At 36.1% G+C, this 17,951-nt stretch overlaps 1 protein-coding gene across 7 annotated transcripts in view; it reads right to left on the bottom strand.

Moving 5' to 3' along the window:
• Positions 1–17,951, bottom strand: part of LOC128857891 (mucin-5AC) — a 141,986-nt gene that overhangs the window by 109,207 nt on the left and 14,828 nt on the right. Inside the window, exon 2 of one of the 7 annotated variants that reach the window (XM_054093707.1) lies at positions 3,720–3,802. The exons of the other annotated variants lie outside the window; for them this stretch is intronic. The gene's annotated coding sequence lies outside the window, so the exon portion shown is untranslated. The remainder of the gene's footprint in view (positions 1–3,719; positions 3,803–17,951) is intronic. 7 annotated transcript variants of the gene reach the window in all.

The raw sequence follows: 17,951 nt of genomic DNA, 5'->3' as shown, positions 1-17,951 counted from the left end.
TGCCAAAAGATAATTTAGTACAAAGTGCGGACAAAACGAGCATTAGGGTTTCGTTTAGGTTCTACCAAGACAACGATTCTAAGCATACATCTGGTATTGTAAAATCTTGGCTTTTCTGGAACTGCCCACATGTAATACAGACACCTGCACAGAGTCCAGATCTCAATGTTATTGAGAATTTGTGGTTACTGCTGGAAAATAAAATAGGAAACCACAATATTTCTAATGCTTCTGCGCTGAAACGGCCACTACAGGAAGAATTGGATAAAATTTGTTCCGATTATACAGCAAAACTTGTAGAATCTATGAGTTCCCGATTAAAAGCTGTTCTGAATCAAAGGGGATACCCCACTAAGTATTAGCCGTAATCATGAAATCGAAATATTTATGTGTTTATGTTTTTTGAATACTTTTAATTAAGTGCATCATTTAAGCTGTGACCTCAGAACTGTAATTGAATTATTTTAATTTGCCATATCTTTCTTATGAAGGCACATTTTCGTTATTTTTTGTTATTTAACGATAAAAAAATATAAGATTTTTTTTTGTAATGAAAATACCATAAAATATATTTGATATTTTAATAATTTTTTTGGCTGCCTCAAATAAGCTGTGAGTTACTGTATATAACTTAAGCCAACCCTATCTTGTGCTGACCCATCACATTTTATTTGATTTTATCCTCTTCTATTGCTTCGTATCCTACTCTTCTCTTCCTAATTAACCATATTCAATCATATCATCTCTTCTTATGATATTTTATGATATCCTAAGTACACTACGAGTATACTGTCAAACCACGTTGTATCTAACAATTTATAACATAAATATATGTCTTTTCCTATCTCATTCCACTCCAACCTTATCCAATCCTTATCCTATATTGTTTTTACCCATCCCATGTCAAATGCGCAAAAAAGGACTCGTGGCGGTCGGCGTAAAGAAATATTGAAGAAATTCACCCGCGGTGGTACAAAGCACGTCTATGACATCGTAACAGCAGACGCATCTTATATCTATGCACATGAGGTGGAAACGAAACAACAATCGACAGCATAAATGTTTCAAGTCGAGCTTAATCCATGGAAAAGTATTCGCCTAAGAAGAACCTCAAAGCAAATAGTCGCCTGTTTTTTCCGAAAAGCTGGTCATATTGCAACTGTACCACTAAAGAAACTTAAAACAATAAATTCTGAGTGACACACAACCAGTTGTTTGCCAGAAGTTTTCGAAGAATTACGGAAAACCAACCGCCGCAGACGAATGATCATCCTTCATCAAAGCAATGCGAGCTCTCGCGTATCGACTGACACAAGAGAATTTCTGAACACTCAACAGATCAAATTAATGGATAATCCGCCTTGCAATTTCGATTTGACAACTACTGATTTCTTTTTGTTTCTGACCATCAAAAATTAAATGCGAGGTCAACGCATGAAGAAGCTGTTGAAGCTTTTACACAACTCGCTTTGGAGGTGTCCACTTCTGAATGGCAAAGGAGTTTTGAAAATGTGTTCAAGCGAATGCAGATTGTTTTGGGTATTGACTTAGATTAGGTTAGGGTTAGGTTAAATGGCTGCCACCGTTCCTTTTCCTTCAGACAGGAAGAGCTTGAAGCAATGCCAAGTCTCACCGCATTGACACCTAACGGACAGTGTCCGGTGAAGCTACCTACCAAATTCGATAGCTGTGGCTTTGTTAGCCTTAGAAGTTCTCTCGACCAACCCGTGGCCAGAAGGATATCACCACTTTGCACATTTGCGCACTAGCCCAGCGCTCGCTGAGTTGACGCGAGGCCCATCTTTCCAGTAGCAACCTCGGTATTTGTCATTTGCATTATTATTTTACTGTATTTTCATTATTGAGCGAAAAATATGAAAAACAACCTTCTATTAACTTGCCTTTTACAGCTCGTATTAGCAAGTAATAAAAGTAAAACTCAGCGCTAAGTTACACAGTACAGTGTTTACCTACCAGCTGACGAAAAAGTACTCTTACAAGTACATAAAAGTGTTATCTTATCACACAAAAGGTATCGTTTGTTAATATTTTGAAATGAGTTTCGCTAAATTGCACTCTATTATCTTTTGCAATACATTTAATGGGTATGACTCATGGCGCACAGTGATCGAAGTAGCCAATTTAGGGGGATTTAATAAAAAAAAAAAAAAACAATTTGCCGATAACAAAATAAATACTTTTGCAACGCTGTTGAGCGCTATTAACGAACTTGATTAGGTGAGCGCCACACTTTTTAAAAGCTGATGGATAAACTGAGTCGTTAATTGTAGCGTTTTGGTAGTAAATTAGTTTTAAATTGTTTTTTTAGTAGTTTTAAAAGAAAAATTGCAGTTTTTATAATTACAAAAACATTCTTCATATTTATGTATGTAGACGTTATTTAGCTCAAACATACACGGCGGTCATACCTTTTGCCTAAGCTCACTTTTATGTAGCCAGGTTGACAGACTTGCTTTTGTTAGTTACCTTATAAAGACGGGAAATTTAACTGTTTTCAATGAACCCTCAATGCCTGATGTATCTCTGAACTTTGATCGGAATCATGAAATAATGATTATTTCTAATAATATTGTAATAAAAAAAAAAATCAATAAAAAATATCTATTTCAGAGCGAAAAAATAACACTCGAAAAATCAGCTTTATTAAAAACAAAATAAAACACGATTCATGCAGATATGCCGTTGGAGTAAAATGCAAACGATGATGATGCGAGTGGAACCACTTTTCGTCATTTCATTTTCTGCTAACACTGTAATGTATCAGGTCAGTCCATAAGTTCGTGCGAATTTTACCCATAATTTCACTTTTGTACGATTTTTGCATACAAAAAATTATTCGCGGAATATAACGGAACTATTTCTATTTTCTTTGATATATTGGGCATTCAACAAGTGATTTTAATCGCGGATAGAAGAACAGTTCACAGGCACCTGGTTCAGTTGGGAAAGGTTTCAAAGTTGGGAAAATGGGTTCCGCATAGACTTTCCGTCGCCAACCTTCAGCAGAGAGTGAATATGTGTTCTCAGCTGCTGCAACGGCGTGAAAATTAAAGTTTTTTGAACCGTGCCGTTACTGGTGATGAAAAATGGGTCCTTTACAATAATCCTGTTTGCAAACGCCAATGGTTAGATAAAGATGAAACACCATAACCGACCCCTAGAGATGGCCTTCACCCCAAGAAGATTCTCCTGTCTATTTGGTGGGATATGGCCGGTATTGTTTATTATGAACTTCTGGAACCAAACCAGACGATAACTGCTGATTATTATTCCCATCAGCTATCAAACCTGAATGAGGCACTTAACAAAAATCAACCGTCTTTAGAGAATAGACGCGAAGTTTTGTTTCATCACGACAACGCAAGACCTCATACCGCAAGGCAAACATTAGGCAAGCTGAACGTGGTCGGATGGGAGCTCCGGATATTGCACCTTGATATATCACCTTTTCCGTGGACTTCAATCCCATATGAGTAACAGGAACTACTCCTCAAAAGAAGCTATAAAAAGGATATCGAAGCGTATTTTGGCTCCAAGGACAACAAATTTTTTGAGCAGGGAATTAAAAATTTGCCTAAACGTGGGGAAGGCATTGTAAATATTGAAGAGAAATATATTATTGATTAATAAATACTTTAAACATCTGTTTTATTAATTTTAAAACCACCTTTAAAAAGCACACGAACTTATGGACTGACCTGATACACAGTGAAAGAAATCAAATCAAATCGGCCAGTCTACTGATGTCACCTTTAACAGATTTTCCTTGATACCCGTGTACCTGGAATTCCAATACATACAATGAGTTCAGTGAATAACAGAAAAAATCAGCAAATGTATTCTTAGACAAAAAAATTAAAAACTATTTTTGCCTTTCATTTTTTGTCTTTCAGGGAGTGTTTGAATATTTGTCTTAAAATTTATATTATTTTAAAAGCCTTTGAAAATATTCATAGATGTTTTCGAAATCCTAGGAAATACGATGGAGCTCAGAAATTTGCTATTATTATTTTCCGCAAATCCTACAGTCCCTGGTTGCAATTGATGTTCGAAAATATTTAATAATTTGCGGGTATCTTTAATGTGCCTCAACTCTAACGTGCTTGGATATTTAATAATCCAATCGATATTACTTACTTTTATTATTACTTTGTGTCTAGCTGCAACTAGCGCCAGCAGTCAAGCGATTCAACCGACAAAGAACACAAAAACTATGGAAGGTGAACACAAGTCAAAGCCCTCAGCGTAGAGTAACAGAAAAACGTTTAAACGCGACAAGCATCATAATACTTAAACCTCAACTCGAGTATCAACTAGAATGGAAAATAAAACAACAACAACAACAACAATTAAGGCCATGAATCATAAAGATTGTTCGAAGCTTTTGTTGTGCCAGACTTCCAGTGCTACTGATGCTGAGATTGTTAACATTTTTGTTGTTGTTATTATTGGCAGCGGTTGTGTGGTTAATGCTAATGATGAGTAAGACGCCAAAAGAGTGGCAAAAAGCAACAGCAACTTAACCACATACTTACATACATACATACTCCAACATAGATCAGAAAGAAGTCAGTGAGTTGAAGACGACAAACTCTAATGCAGCAGCAACATTGCAAGTGAGGGCAACATCATCGGCAAAATAATATTGTTGCAAACTCAACATCATCTACAATAAACAACATCAACATATCAACAGCAACTTCGACATCGACATCGATACATACTCGTATAGTGTACCTATGTATGTGTGTGCATATAATAAAAAACAAAAAAAAACTACAACAACGAATGCAAGAACAAGCGAACATTATGCCAAGTAGTCGGAGTAGATGGAGGAAACAAGTAACATTTTCCTTGCCGGCGCGTAGCAGAGCAGAACACAAAAAGCGGTTAAACCAGTTTCGGTACGATACACTCACTTTTTTCTGACGACTATGGTAAGTACCTCCATATGTATAGTTGTTTAATGCAGTTACACACATACATACATACCTACATGCATTCCTATGCGCTTGTTGTTTTTGGTTGAGTTTCTTGCCTGATTGTTCTTGTTGCTCTTAAAAGCATTTCTTCCTTTTGTTACTGTCGTTCGAGACGTCATCCGCTTTTGATGCTGCCCGTCCCTACTTTTTTACAGCCTATTACAGTCTCACGAACCAAACAAACGCCATTCTCAAGGAAGACTTAACTTGGCTAAGACACTTCCTTGTTTTGCTACTGAATGCAGTTGGAGGCTGTTGCATTCATCTACATTTCACTGACTGACTTTCCTTTGTTTTCAAGCATAACTTTGTGCTCTTATGTACACTTATGTGTATGTATGTGTTTCTCTTTATGCGAGGGAATGTGTGGCAAGAATGTTGCCCATGTTGTTGAAATGTCTTGGCTGAACTGTTGAGAAACATACTGAAATTTCGCTCCTTAACCCATTTAGAACAGAGGGTTTGGATACTCTGAAAACTGAGCAGCGAGAAATAAAGGAGAAAAAGGGACATCTCCACTCTACTTGGAGCGCATATTTTAAATTTTAAAGGCAACAGCTACTTAGATAGAACATCTCTTAGGAATTTTAGGTGTGGAGTTCTTATGGAATTTACCTTCATAAGTACACCTTTGGCGACCAGCTCGCATGCAAAGAGCTGAATTGAAAAAATATAAAATAAATCCCATATTTTCTTGGCCATCTGGCCGTAGTGACAGATATCTCGTAAATATGAATATTACAAGTGTACCTATTGGTGCAAGGTAAGATTACGAGATATTTAATATTTTAATATTTTTAAGAGACCTTTCGTCAAAAAAAAAAAATACCTCCCATTTATTCTTCGTTTTAGTTCTCAGACTCAGATTTCAAGCCGCATTTCAGCCGCAGAATATCATTCGATAGCCGTAGTAGCTAGTGTGATTACATTAGATTAACCAGTAATTTTAATTATAAAGGGTCGATGTTGAATGTGAACCGCACCTAAACGTCAACGACACCGTTGGACTTCTTTCTTTGGAGTTATTTGAAAGAAAATGTGTACGTCGATAATCCAGCAACAATTCAAGAGCTAAAACATGAGATAATTCGGCACATTAACGGCAAAGAACCTCAATTATGCCTCAGCGTCATCGAAAATTTGGACCATCGAATGGAGGTGCGCCGCGAGGCCGCAGCGGCTATTTGGCCGATATTTTGTTTTACACGGAATTGAGCTGCACCAATATTATCATAACAAACAGAAATGACAATAATTTCCTAAAAACATTGTATTTTATTCAAAATCAACACCGGCCCTTGAAACTTAACCACCCGTTAGATAAGGAACTATTTGCATTTGGTGGTCTTTGGAGGTGTGCCGCCGAGGCCGCGGCGGCCATTTGGGCAATATTTTCTTCCATACGTAATTGAGCCATACAAATATTATCATAATAAAGATAAATGAGAATAATTTAAAAAAAAAAATTGTATTTTATTCTAAACCAACACCGGCCCTTGAAACTTAAGCACCCTTTATTTTAATCAATAAAAATAATAATACTATTTATCCAACAACCGCATAAAAAGGGTTAAGTTTCGTATGTATCTATACAGCATTTGCCGATTGACTCCTTGAATGTAGAGCCAAAGAATTTGCGATCGCTAATTGGTGAAAGGCCTTGCCGCTGACGGTTAGTGAATGTTCCCTTTTACTGAGCGTCACATATGTATATATTTACTATATGTATGTAGTAGTGTATACGTATACTTGTATATAAGTATCAAGCAGCTGAACGGAAACGACCTAAATGAAATAAACTTTTTATATCACAACGCAAATTGATTCAAGACAATGTAATTCTTTTAATTACCTATTAAATCGATAAACAGCTTTCCAGTTGGAAAAAATAGGTGTGTTGCAAAAATCGTGTTAACCATTATGTATATTATAAGTTACTGGTATCTATATGCAAATGCAATTTCTTACATACATACATACATAAAATTCTACTACAATAAGTGCGCTGGAAAACCGCAACCAAATAATTGGCCTAATAACAGTTTAGCCACTGATTGTAAATTAACCGTAATGCCATGGCATTCAGCTGTGTAATTAATATTTTTATTCTTAGATGCATATACAGTGGCGGCCAAAATAATAACATGCAACTACTGGCAAGTTTGGAATTTTAATTGATTTATAAAATTTTTTTTTTTTTTTAAATAGTGTTTATAGTGCGATAAAAGCCACATAACTCCAAATTTCAAGCTTTGCACAAAACTAAAAAAAATTTGTTGTTATAAGGAAATGTATATTAGCTGGTTGGCTAAACTCCTTACAAAATTCAACAAATTTTCGAAAATTTTCAAACCTAGTTCGAATTTTAAGAAAATTCCTGGGTATACAGTTTTATAGCACACTTTATTTTATATAAAATTTGCAAAGTTTCAAGTGTCTCAGAATTTGCGTTGATTTTTTGCAATTCGGTTTTGTTGACGCTGTTGCGCATTTTCGCTTTTTTTTTCATATAAAAAAAATTTTTAGCAACGTCAAACAAAAATTGTCACAAGTGAGTTCAAATTTTGCCGTAGCATCAATTTTAAATTACAAAAACTTGCACTTTTAATATATACAAGGTGGCACAAAACTAACCATCCAATTTTTGTTTTTGAATAAATTTTCACTAAATAGGAAAAATAAAGCGGTTTTGAATGAAGAAAATCTACAATATTTATATTTTTTTAATAAAAATATAGTTAATTTTCGTACAAACCCCATATCAATCCAATTTTCCAACATTTTGTAAATGTATATTATGAAAAAATTCAATAAATTCTCATTAAAATTTCACATTTTAGTGCGTGACTACCATTCAAAAGTGCATAGATTCAAACCGCCGTGAATGAAACACTAAATGATAGAAAAGTCTCAAATAGAGGTCGCCACCCGACCGGCATTGGCAAACCCCAAAGTTTATTCTACCATGAAAAAGCTCCTCATAGAAAGCTATCTGCAGTTCGGCTTAAAACTGTGGGTCCGTCCACTTTTGGAACAACATTAACCTCTAATAGGAGGAGGAACTCGGCCAAACGCCCAATAAGGGATGTAACTCAGAATTTTTAGAAAAAATTCGAGTACACAGTTTTATAGCCCATTGAATTTCGATACAATAAAGAGTAAGTTTTCTCATCCGAGGCTTTGTTTTAGTTTTCATTCGAAGGGGTATTTTACGTGACGGATCCCAAACCCAGCGCACAACCAGATATCCCGGATTGCTTCGCCTTCTCACATTAGCTCACCCTCGAACGCATATTCGGAAGCTGCCCAGAAGATATCATACTTGAGCGAAGCGCGGAAGTTGTGAGCTGTTTGAACCATATGCAGTGCAGAAGAATCGTGCTAGTCACTTGTGTGAACTTCTACATATGGAATCATCCTCCTCTGTAATGAGAAATACGACGACATAGACATTCATAGCGAATAAAGATCCAGTGGTTTCGTTGGTAAGATCATACCATCCGAATGGATACACACGCTCCGGCTCTGAAATTATTCGATGCGGTACCAGCTAGTGGTAGCAGAGGAAGATCAAGGCCTGTTGGAAATATTAGGTGGAGAAGGATTTGGCTACACTTGGTGGATCCCACTGGAGCCGGTCAAAAAGGAGAGAAAAAGTGTAAATTTTAAGTGGCTCAAAAATCGCGTCGGGTTTTCGCAATTTTTTTTCCTCATGCTGTTGTCGGGTGTTTTCTTGTACATAAAAAAATTTGGAGGAAGGGCACAAGACAGCAAAACAAAACTAATTTTATTTTTACAAACAATTCATCTCCAGATTTGATGAATTTAATTCAAATACTATTTTAACTGTTATTAAATTATTCATGCTATAAATGCTGAAATGGCAAGAATAGCTCGAGTTTTTTCATTCTTTCCTACACGAAGAGCTATAGAATGCTAGGCTGGAAAAGTATTGAGACACTAAATAATGGCAAATAGGAGCATACAAAACTAAATGATCTTGCTTCGTATGCTACCACCAAGAAACCAAAAGGAAAATATTAACAAGGGCACTGTGTAATCAATGCCAAAAGCTTATTTGTGTCGAGACAAGGCGAATCTATTAAAATCAGATGAGTTGTTTTTTTCTTTCGCCGTATCCATGTGGCTGTCAGCTCAGACTGAAACAAGGCGAATTCATTATTTGCTTTCTAGTTTCTCAATACTTTGCTTTGACAAACAAACGTACAGAACAGTGTTGTTGGTCTAGTGCCATCGCCTTTAATGAATGCGCCTTGTGTCGAGCACAACAAAAGTCGAACGGAGTGAAAAAATTACTCAGAAATTAAACAAAATAAGTATTTTTACTCATATACACCCGCTATTTATTTATTTATTTATTACTTTATGACAACAAAGCTAAACTCGGACATCGATTCTCCCAAAATATTGCAATACTTACAAATATATGATAAATAGTGCTAGGATTAGGTCGGAAAACGATAAATTTCAACAAAAAAAAAAGAACAGGTTCAAATTTCAGGAGAGAAAACACAATTTTGGTCACTGAAATGAATTAAGTTTTACATGGCCTAAAACTCTATGGGTTATAGCTATCTGAAATATAAAACCTTTACGCATGTATAGAGTGCTCATCCCCTCGTCAACGGATCAGTGTGTGCTCTCGCTTAGTCCAAGCGGAACTTTCTACACCCATATTCCACAAAGGGCAGAGTGGACCGGGGACAATACTTGGGGACAGGGCCTAGTTAACCTGTTCACGGATGGCTCGAGGCTGGACGGTAGGGTTGGAGGAGGAGTATTCTGCAAAGAGCTCTCCATCAAACTCAAATTCACGCTACCGGATCACTGCAGTGTGTTCCAAGCAGAGGTGGCCGCAATTAAAGAAGCAGCTGACTGGCTACTTACTTGCGTAATAACTATTAAGATAGTAACAACGATAGCCAAGCGGCAATTAGGGCCCTAGGCTCTATTGGGGTGCATTCGAAACTGGTCAGGGAATGCCTGGTCTCTCTCTCGATTGCATCAGAATTCTACGATATAAAGATAATTTGGGTACCTGGTCACAGTGACATTGCTGGAAACTGCGAAGCCGACGAGCTGGCCAGACAAGAGACCTGTGAGGTAGTGTGCCCGCGAAAGGAGATAATCGGTATCCCCTTGACAACCTGCGCTATACTCCTGGAAGGATGGGCTTTGCACCAACTCAGCGAGCGCTCGGCAAGTACACAAATGTGTAAGGTCACGAAGTTTTTCTGGCCACGTTTGGATGTGAGGCGTTCGAGGGATTTTCTGAGGATAACAAAATCTCATCTCTCAAATTTCGTGGGCATCCTCACGGGGCACTGTCCGCGGGGTATACATGCCGTGAGACTCGGAATTACTTCGATTCCTTTTTGCGTCAGCTGTATGGAGGAATCATCTCAGCTCCTGCTCCTTAGCTGCCCAGCTCTCGCGGGACTAAAATTCAAGCTTCTTGGTTCTCACTTCTTTTCTGCGCCTGCTGATATAGCAGATCTTGATAACAAAAATCTGATGAACTACATCAACAGCATAAAGAGGTTAACACAACCGCAGACTAGTCACCGTTCTTAGTCCACAAACACTCAATCCTCCCGATCCTTTTCCCTTGCGTCCTTTTTTCCTTCATCTTTTTTCCCCCTCTTGCAATGGTATCACAAAGGATGAACCAAACTTCTTTCGTCCAAGTGGGCCCACTCCCTGGGCAACCATCACTACCGAACCTAACCTATGTATAGAACGCCAAGATGAAGGTTAAAAATTTTAACTAAAAACTTTGAAATTTTTAGAAAAACTTGTTGGTTGATTTTATTTTATTTTCTTAAATTTGCTCAAAACGTTGCAATATGTCGCGCTGCTATTATTTTGTACTATAAATGCATACCTGGCAATATTAACACATAGGTACACAGCAAAGGCCCAAGTTCATATTCGTACTTAAGCACTAAAAGCCTAGACTTCGCACACCTACACATCGAATTTATTTATATCTACGTGTGAATATTCAATAAGTACATATTTATGAGGTATTCAGTATTTAACTGATTTTTAACGAGTATCTGAATTAGTGCATGTCAATCTGACAAGGTGTAAATGATTCAGATTGATAGTGGCGCAAACAGTACACACGCACAGTTGGCTCAGCTACGTACATGTCATAAAACAGTAATGAAAAGCAAAAAAATAAATGCTACTAACTGTAAAAACGATAACTAAGTACCCACTTGGATCCCTCTTTCCGCCTGCCGTAGCCAGCCTACCGACCGGTAGTTACCGTTCATTGTATAATAGGCTGCAATTAATTTTCAGTAATGCATCCGTAGCCATTTATGTATGTAGACCCATATAAGTATACTTCCATATCATGTAGTGGCGTGCATGTGTGTATGTATCCACATACATACAAATGTGTACTCCCCAGAGAAATGCTCTAGGCTTGAAGAAGATCGGGTAAGTGCTGGGGCAATGCTCATTTATTGCTAAGGTGAGTGAGTAAGTGAATGAGCTCAGCTTCTCAAATAACGAGGCTTCTTAACCAGCGCAATTTGTACGAACAACATTTTATAGTTACTCTATGAGGTGCTTACAATTTATTTATTTTATTTACATATGCATACATACATACGTACATAACCACATATTCATTGCTTTTTGTACGCACTCTATGTGATTCATACGAGTACTTGAAGAATAGAAATAAAATAAAAAAATATTGTTTCAAAGTAATTAAAATGGCTTCGACTCATGTAAGCCCGATGGAATATGAATAGTTTAACTAATTCTTTTAGTGATTTTTATTTGAGGAAAATTGTTGACTCACGTGATGAAATGATGACCCGAAAACAAGGAAAAAAATGTTCCTGATGCTACCACTAAATCTTTCCTATTGGTAAATATAATTACTCCCCTACGTATATACCTAATATATATATTTTTTTTATATATTTACTCTGTGGCGCCACCGTTTTCAATTGTACAACTAAATTTGCATAGAAAAAATGCACTGATATAAAATGTTATACAAAACGAACGGCGGTCATCATAGACGAAAGGTTTGGTGCGTTACTGTCCCAGGTTCGAGTCTCCGTTTTAGAAAACGTTTTTTCTAATAGCGGTCGTTCCTCGCCAATCAATGGCAAACTTCCGAGTGTATTTCTGCCATGAAAAAGCTCCTCACAAACAACCATTTGTAGGACTCATGAAAGACCGATGAAGTGTAATGCGGAGGTAGTCATGTCTCCTTGAAAATATTTTGCCATCTACTTGTAATGCTGCGGGGCGATGGCTTGCTGCCTAATGCTATCAAATAGTGAAGTTGTATAGCGAAAGCATTGCTAATAAATTGGGATGGAAGTATTAAGGGGGTATTCTAGTCTAGAAATTTGAAAAAATTGAAAATTTTTTTTTTCAAAATTTTATAGTTTAACTATTCAAAAATATCTCCCTAAAAGGATTTTTCAAAATTCGAATTATTTTCGAAGCTGATGCTTTCCATTTAAATTCAACCGGGCTATTCGGGTCATGTTCTTCGATTTCGATGTAACTCAAATATGTTGTTCTCTGGTCAAAATAATGAGACACGTATTTTTTTGTTCGCCCGAAAAAAATTTTTTTCAAGATTTATCAGCCATTTTGTTTTTCGGCTGAAAATCGATTTTTTCAATTATGTAAGCAAATTTTTTTTTTAAATGATCATAACTTAGTCAAAAATGAACCGATTTTAATGATTTTGGGCTCAAAATGATCGTAATTACTTGCACAAGCGACTTCATGTACAAAGAATAGCAAAAAAATATTTGACAATTTTTTTATTTTGCAAACAAAAAAAAGTGAGAAATTTTTTCGAAATTCAATATTTCAAAAAGTGTATTTTTTTTTTTTTTTAACTTTTTCCAAATTAAGAGGACACCTCAAACTTCAATTGAGCTGAATGCCCAGTAGCTAAAATGAGTTGTTTGTCAGTAATGAATTTTTCAGTAAAAAACCTGTTTTTTCGGCACAAACGTGAACTGCTCGGTAAATATTGACAAAAATAATATCCACACTGATGCTCTTAATGATTTTATTATTAACTATTAAATATTGTGATATCAACTTCTAAATGCGTTTAGAAAAAATTGAATTCTCGCGCTTTTTTTGAACTTCCGCAAGCGTCCTCTAGTGTCCTCTTCGAGTCTGTTTGTATAGTCTCATTGCCTTACAGACTCGATGACATCAAACATAACCTTCGTGTATTGATTGACATCGTAAACTGTGTTTTGATATATATTTTCGAATGTATTTACGTCGACAATAAATAATCCTCAAAGTCGTTGTAACGACTTTATATTGACAACTTTTTCTCAAATGACGTAAACCCTTGTATTTCAGATTCACCTATAATCGATATTGAGATGCCAGCCAACTCATATTTTCAAAAACAAAAATGCAAAGATTTTCAAAGCAATCATAGAAAACATGTTTACGAGAAAACAAAAAATCAATTCAAGAAAGTGGGGAGTATGGCGCAAGAACTGCAATCATTGTTCCCGAATACACCTGTCGACCCTGAAGACAAAATTTGCAATTATTGCTTCTCTAAGTTGCAGGACAAAATTGAACAAAATAAAGCAGAAAAACTACAACCGCAACCATCCGAAGACTTGTTACCATATGTGCTAGCGCAGAACAGTGGCTCGTCGCTATTCAGCAGCAACACATCTGACGTATCGTATGTCCCTCAGGCAGACCCACAAGGCCTAGAGAAATTAAACGCTGAACTTGACATTCATAAATCAACGGTGTCACCTCTGAAAACTTTGAGCGAAGTGGACATTAGGTGTCGTTTAAAGTATGTGGCAAGAAAACACACGGAAATAGCGGAAATACAAAATTCACGGCTTTTATCTAAATTAAAAAAATTGTATGACGTAGCAGAAAATGAAAAATATGAATTGTCGACGTTGGAGGTTCTGGATTGTGAACTTTGTGTAAAATGGTTCGAGAATTTTGGTTCAAGTCTCGAAAATTGTTCGTCATACTTGGAAAAGGTTAGACTGTTGTCAATCGCGCCTATTTGCCAAATTCCTAAGACTCTAGTTCTATCGAAATGGCCTCAGGTTACTGATTATATGCTAAGAAAAGCAAAGAAAATTGTTGATGACAAAGGGAATTATAAATTACCTGATCCATATTTGGGACATTCAATTGATGAAAATGCACGAAAAGTAGCGCTTGACTATTATTTGAATGATGATCTTGACTGCTCCACTCAAAGTCCGAATAAAAATGATACAATTAATGTCTATGAAAATTGTGAAAAAGTTGCGAAGGTAAAACGTTACATGTCTCGTACTATAAATGAAGCGTATCAATTGTTCAAGCGCGACAATCCGGACTTTAAAATCGGCCATTCCAAATTTTACACTCTCCGACCGAAATGGGTTGTCCTTTCACCTATGAAGCAAGTTTGTTTGTGCATTTATTGCACTAATTTTGAATTACTATTAGTGGGCCTGAAGAATTGCTTAAATAGGTATGGTGTCGAAGTTTTGAATTTGCGTAATATCGTCCTTTCTGCCGGAGTCTGTTCAGTAAACAGCGATGCATGCGTATTTAAAGAATGCGATGAATGCCCGGGAGTCAATGGAATAGTCGAAAAAATTACCGATTATTTTCAAGACGAAGTCCAAGAAGACATAACTTTCGCTGTGTGGGAAGGTAATGATCTCATCAAAAAGACAACTTCAATAGAAATCTTTATCAAAACATTGTCTCAATGGACGTTAAAAGTAAATACTCACCTTCAGTGCAAAAAAATTCAACAAAATGGAATAGCACAAGAAAAAGAACTCTCAAAACAAAATGCATCTCATTTAATATTACACATAGATTTTGCGGAAAATTGGTCGGTGATTGTTAAAAATGAAGTACAGTCATACCACTGGAAATCGAAACAAGTTTCTATTTTCACTGCAGTATGCTATTTTGGCCAAAGCACCGAAAGCTATGTCGTCATTAGTGATGATTTAACTCACGATTCAGTGCATGCATTGTTGGCAATTGACAAAATTTTACATGATTTGAAGAAAAGATTTCCAAAAATTATTACGCGGAGTATGACAATAATTTCTGATGGAGCGGCTAGTCATTTTAAGAATCGATTCCAGTTTCATGAATTTAAAACATCGAAGCTTCAAATGAAATGGTTGTTTTCTGCGACAGGACACGGCAAAGGCGCGTGCGATGGCATAGGGGGACTAGTAAAACACTTTGCGACGAGGCACAATTTAAGTGCTGATGAAACACAGTATATTCAATCTGCAGAGACATTCATTGAAATCGTTCAAAACAAAACTCCGAATATAAAACATCTTATTATACCAAATGAAGAATTAGAGAGTTTTCGGATTGTAAAAAAAAACATCTGGAAGAAAGCGCCAGTATACAAAGGTATTCGGGAAACTCATATGTGGAAAAATGAAATTGGAAGAAACAAAAAAAATAAAATGTACATGGCAAGAACTTGTGAACATATGTGGAAAATTGCCAAATAACCGTTATGATTTAGGTAAAGTTGATATTCACGTGATTTAGTAAGTTACATATAAGCGATATTAAAATGTTTCTTGTTTGTAATAGTTTTTCTTTGTACACTTATTGTACGTAAAGTGGAAAATATTCCTTTTCGATGACTTATGTGGATGAAATATTTTTAACAATACAGCATCTCAGAATAAAAAAAACTATAAAACACTTACTGTACTTTGTTATATCACACAATATGAACAGTTCGAGTCGATATTCACCGAGCAGTTCACGTTTGTGCCGAAAAAACAGGTTTTTTACTGAAAAATTCATTACTGACAAACAACTCATTTTAGCTACTGGGCATTCAGCTCAATTGAAGTTTGAGGTGTCCTCTTAATTTGGAAAAAGTTAAAAAAAAAAAAAAAATACACTTTTTGAAATATTGAATTTCGAAAAAATTTCTCACTTTTTTTTGTTTGCAAAATAAAAAAATTGTCAAATATTTTTTTGCTATTCTTTGTACATGAAGTCGCTTGTGCAAGTAATTACGATCATTTTGAGCCCAAAATCATTAAAATCGGTTCATTTTTGACTAAGTTATGATCATTTAAAAAAAAAATTTGCTTACATAATTGAAAATCGATTTTCAGCCGAAAAACAAAATGGCTGATAAATCTTGAAAAAAATTTTTTTCGGGCGAACAAAAAAATACGTGTCTCATTATTTTGACCAGAGAACAACATATTTGAGTTACATCGAAATCGAAGAACATGACCCGAATAGCCCGGTTGAATTTAAATGGAAAGCATCAGCTACAACTATTTTAGTGACGCGACAGCTGGACTGGTTTGAGCGGTCGGCGAACTTTAAACGTGTTTTTCTCACACTTGCCTTTTTTACGGTCGGTGTCCACTGTAGATTCATATCTACTGCACAGATTCTTTTCAAATTTGGTTTTTTTGTTTCTTTACTTTATTCACGAGGTAATGACGTCGAGTTTTTTTTTTTTTTAAATTTTGTCATATTTTAAAACAACAAAGTTTTCAAGTTTTTTTTATGAAAAATCGGTGTTTTGACTTCAAAGCGCTTTAAAAAATTTAAAAAAAAAAAAAAAAAAAAAATTCGACGTTGTTACCTGCGAAACTTTATTAGCTGATGAAATCAATTTGGTTTTTTGATTTTAGTTGATCCAGTAATGAGTTCTGAGGGACACCGCAATAAAACTTTTTTATGAGACGTCCGCGAAGATTCGCTGCCACCAACTCATTTCTTCATAAAAATCAATGAAAATGTCACACAATATTCTTTAAATATGACTTTATAATGAAGTAATTTTAAAATTTTGAATAAATCAACTGTGTCGACAAAAAAAATTTCGAAAAATATGCTTGTTTTACACCGAATTAACCATACTACCCCCTTAATGCGTACCAGGCAATTGTCATTTTTAATGCAATATAAAACTTTTATCGTCGAAGGTTTTCAAACTCAAGTTTTACATATGTATGTGTGCCTCTACCACAGCCACAAAAATATATATCTAAAACTTATTTAAATTAAATCAAAATATATATAAAATGTCTGTTAATCTGCAATAATAACCCAGTTCGAGTAGTTTGAAGCCTTGGAAACATGTTCTTTGGAGCTAAACAAGGAAAACTTAAGGCCGACAATGAAGCAAGGCAATGCCAGCCTGTCAGTCGCCTGCCGACCGGGAGGTTGGCCGAGTATTGTCCAATCCTGGTTAATATACAATTTCCCACATTTGACGACGCTGCTGCCTCAATCACCAGACATTTTTTTCTGCTTGTTTACTCCTCTCGGGAGCATAGGGCCTCAACAAGACATTTGTCTTGCGTTGGTTACGTTAATCCATTTCATTTCTGACAGGGTAGGTGAGTAGCCTACTAACGGGTGATCAATTAAGAGGAGTTTTTTTCATTTGCGTTTTTTTTACAGATCGCGCGCGAGTTGTGGCAAACTGTCATCGTGGATTTGTTGAACAGCGTTTGGCATTTCATCATGGAAAGACTCACACCGCAACAACGTCTACAAATTGTTCAACTGTATTATGAAAATCAGCGTTCTGTGACAAATGTTTTTCGTGCGCTTAGACCGCATTATGGTCAACATAATCGGCCTGCCTTAAACACTATTCGACATACCATCAACAAATTTGAATCCGAAAATTCATTGGTGGATAATTCTCGACCGAATGGACCACGTCCAGCAAGAAGCATTGAGAATATAGCGGCAGTAGCAGAGAGTGTACGTGAAAACCGCGATGAATCGATTCGGCACCGTTCTCAGCAACTTGGACTGTCGTATGGAACAACTTGGTCAATTTTACGGAAGGATCTTCATTTAAAAGCATACAAAATACAGCTCGTACAAGAACTAAAGCCAAATGACCTTCCT

Source organism: Anastrepha ludens, chromosome 3, assembly GCF_028408465.1.
Source record: "Anastrepha ludens isolate Willacy chromosome 3, idAnaLude1.1, whole genome shotgun sequence".
NCBI classification, from domain to species: Eukaryota; Metazoa; Arthropoda; class Insecta; order Diptera; family Tephritidae; genus Anastrepha; species Anastrepha ludens.
Note: the sequence above shows the minus strand (reverse complement) of the source record. Positions and strands in the feature narration are given on the sequence as shown.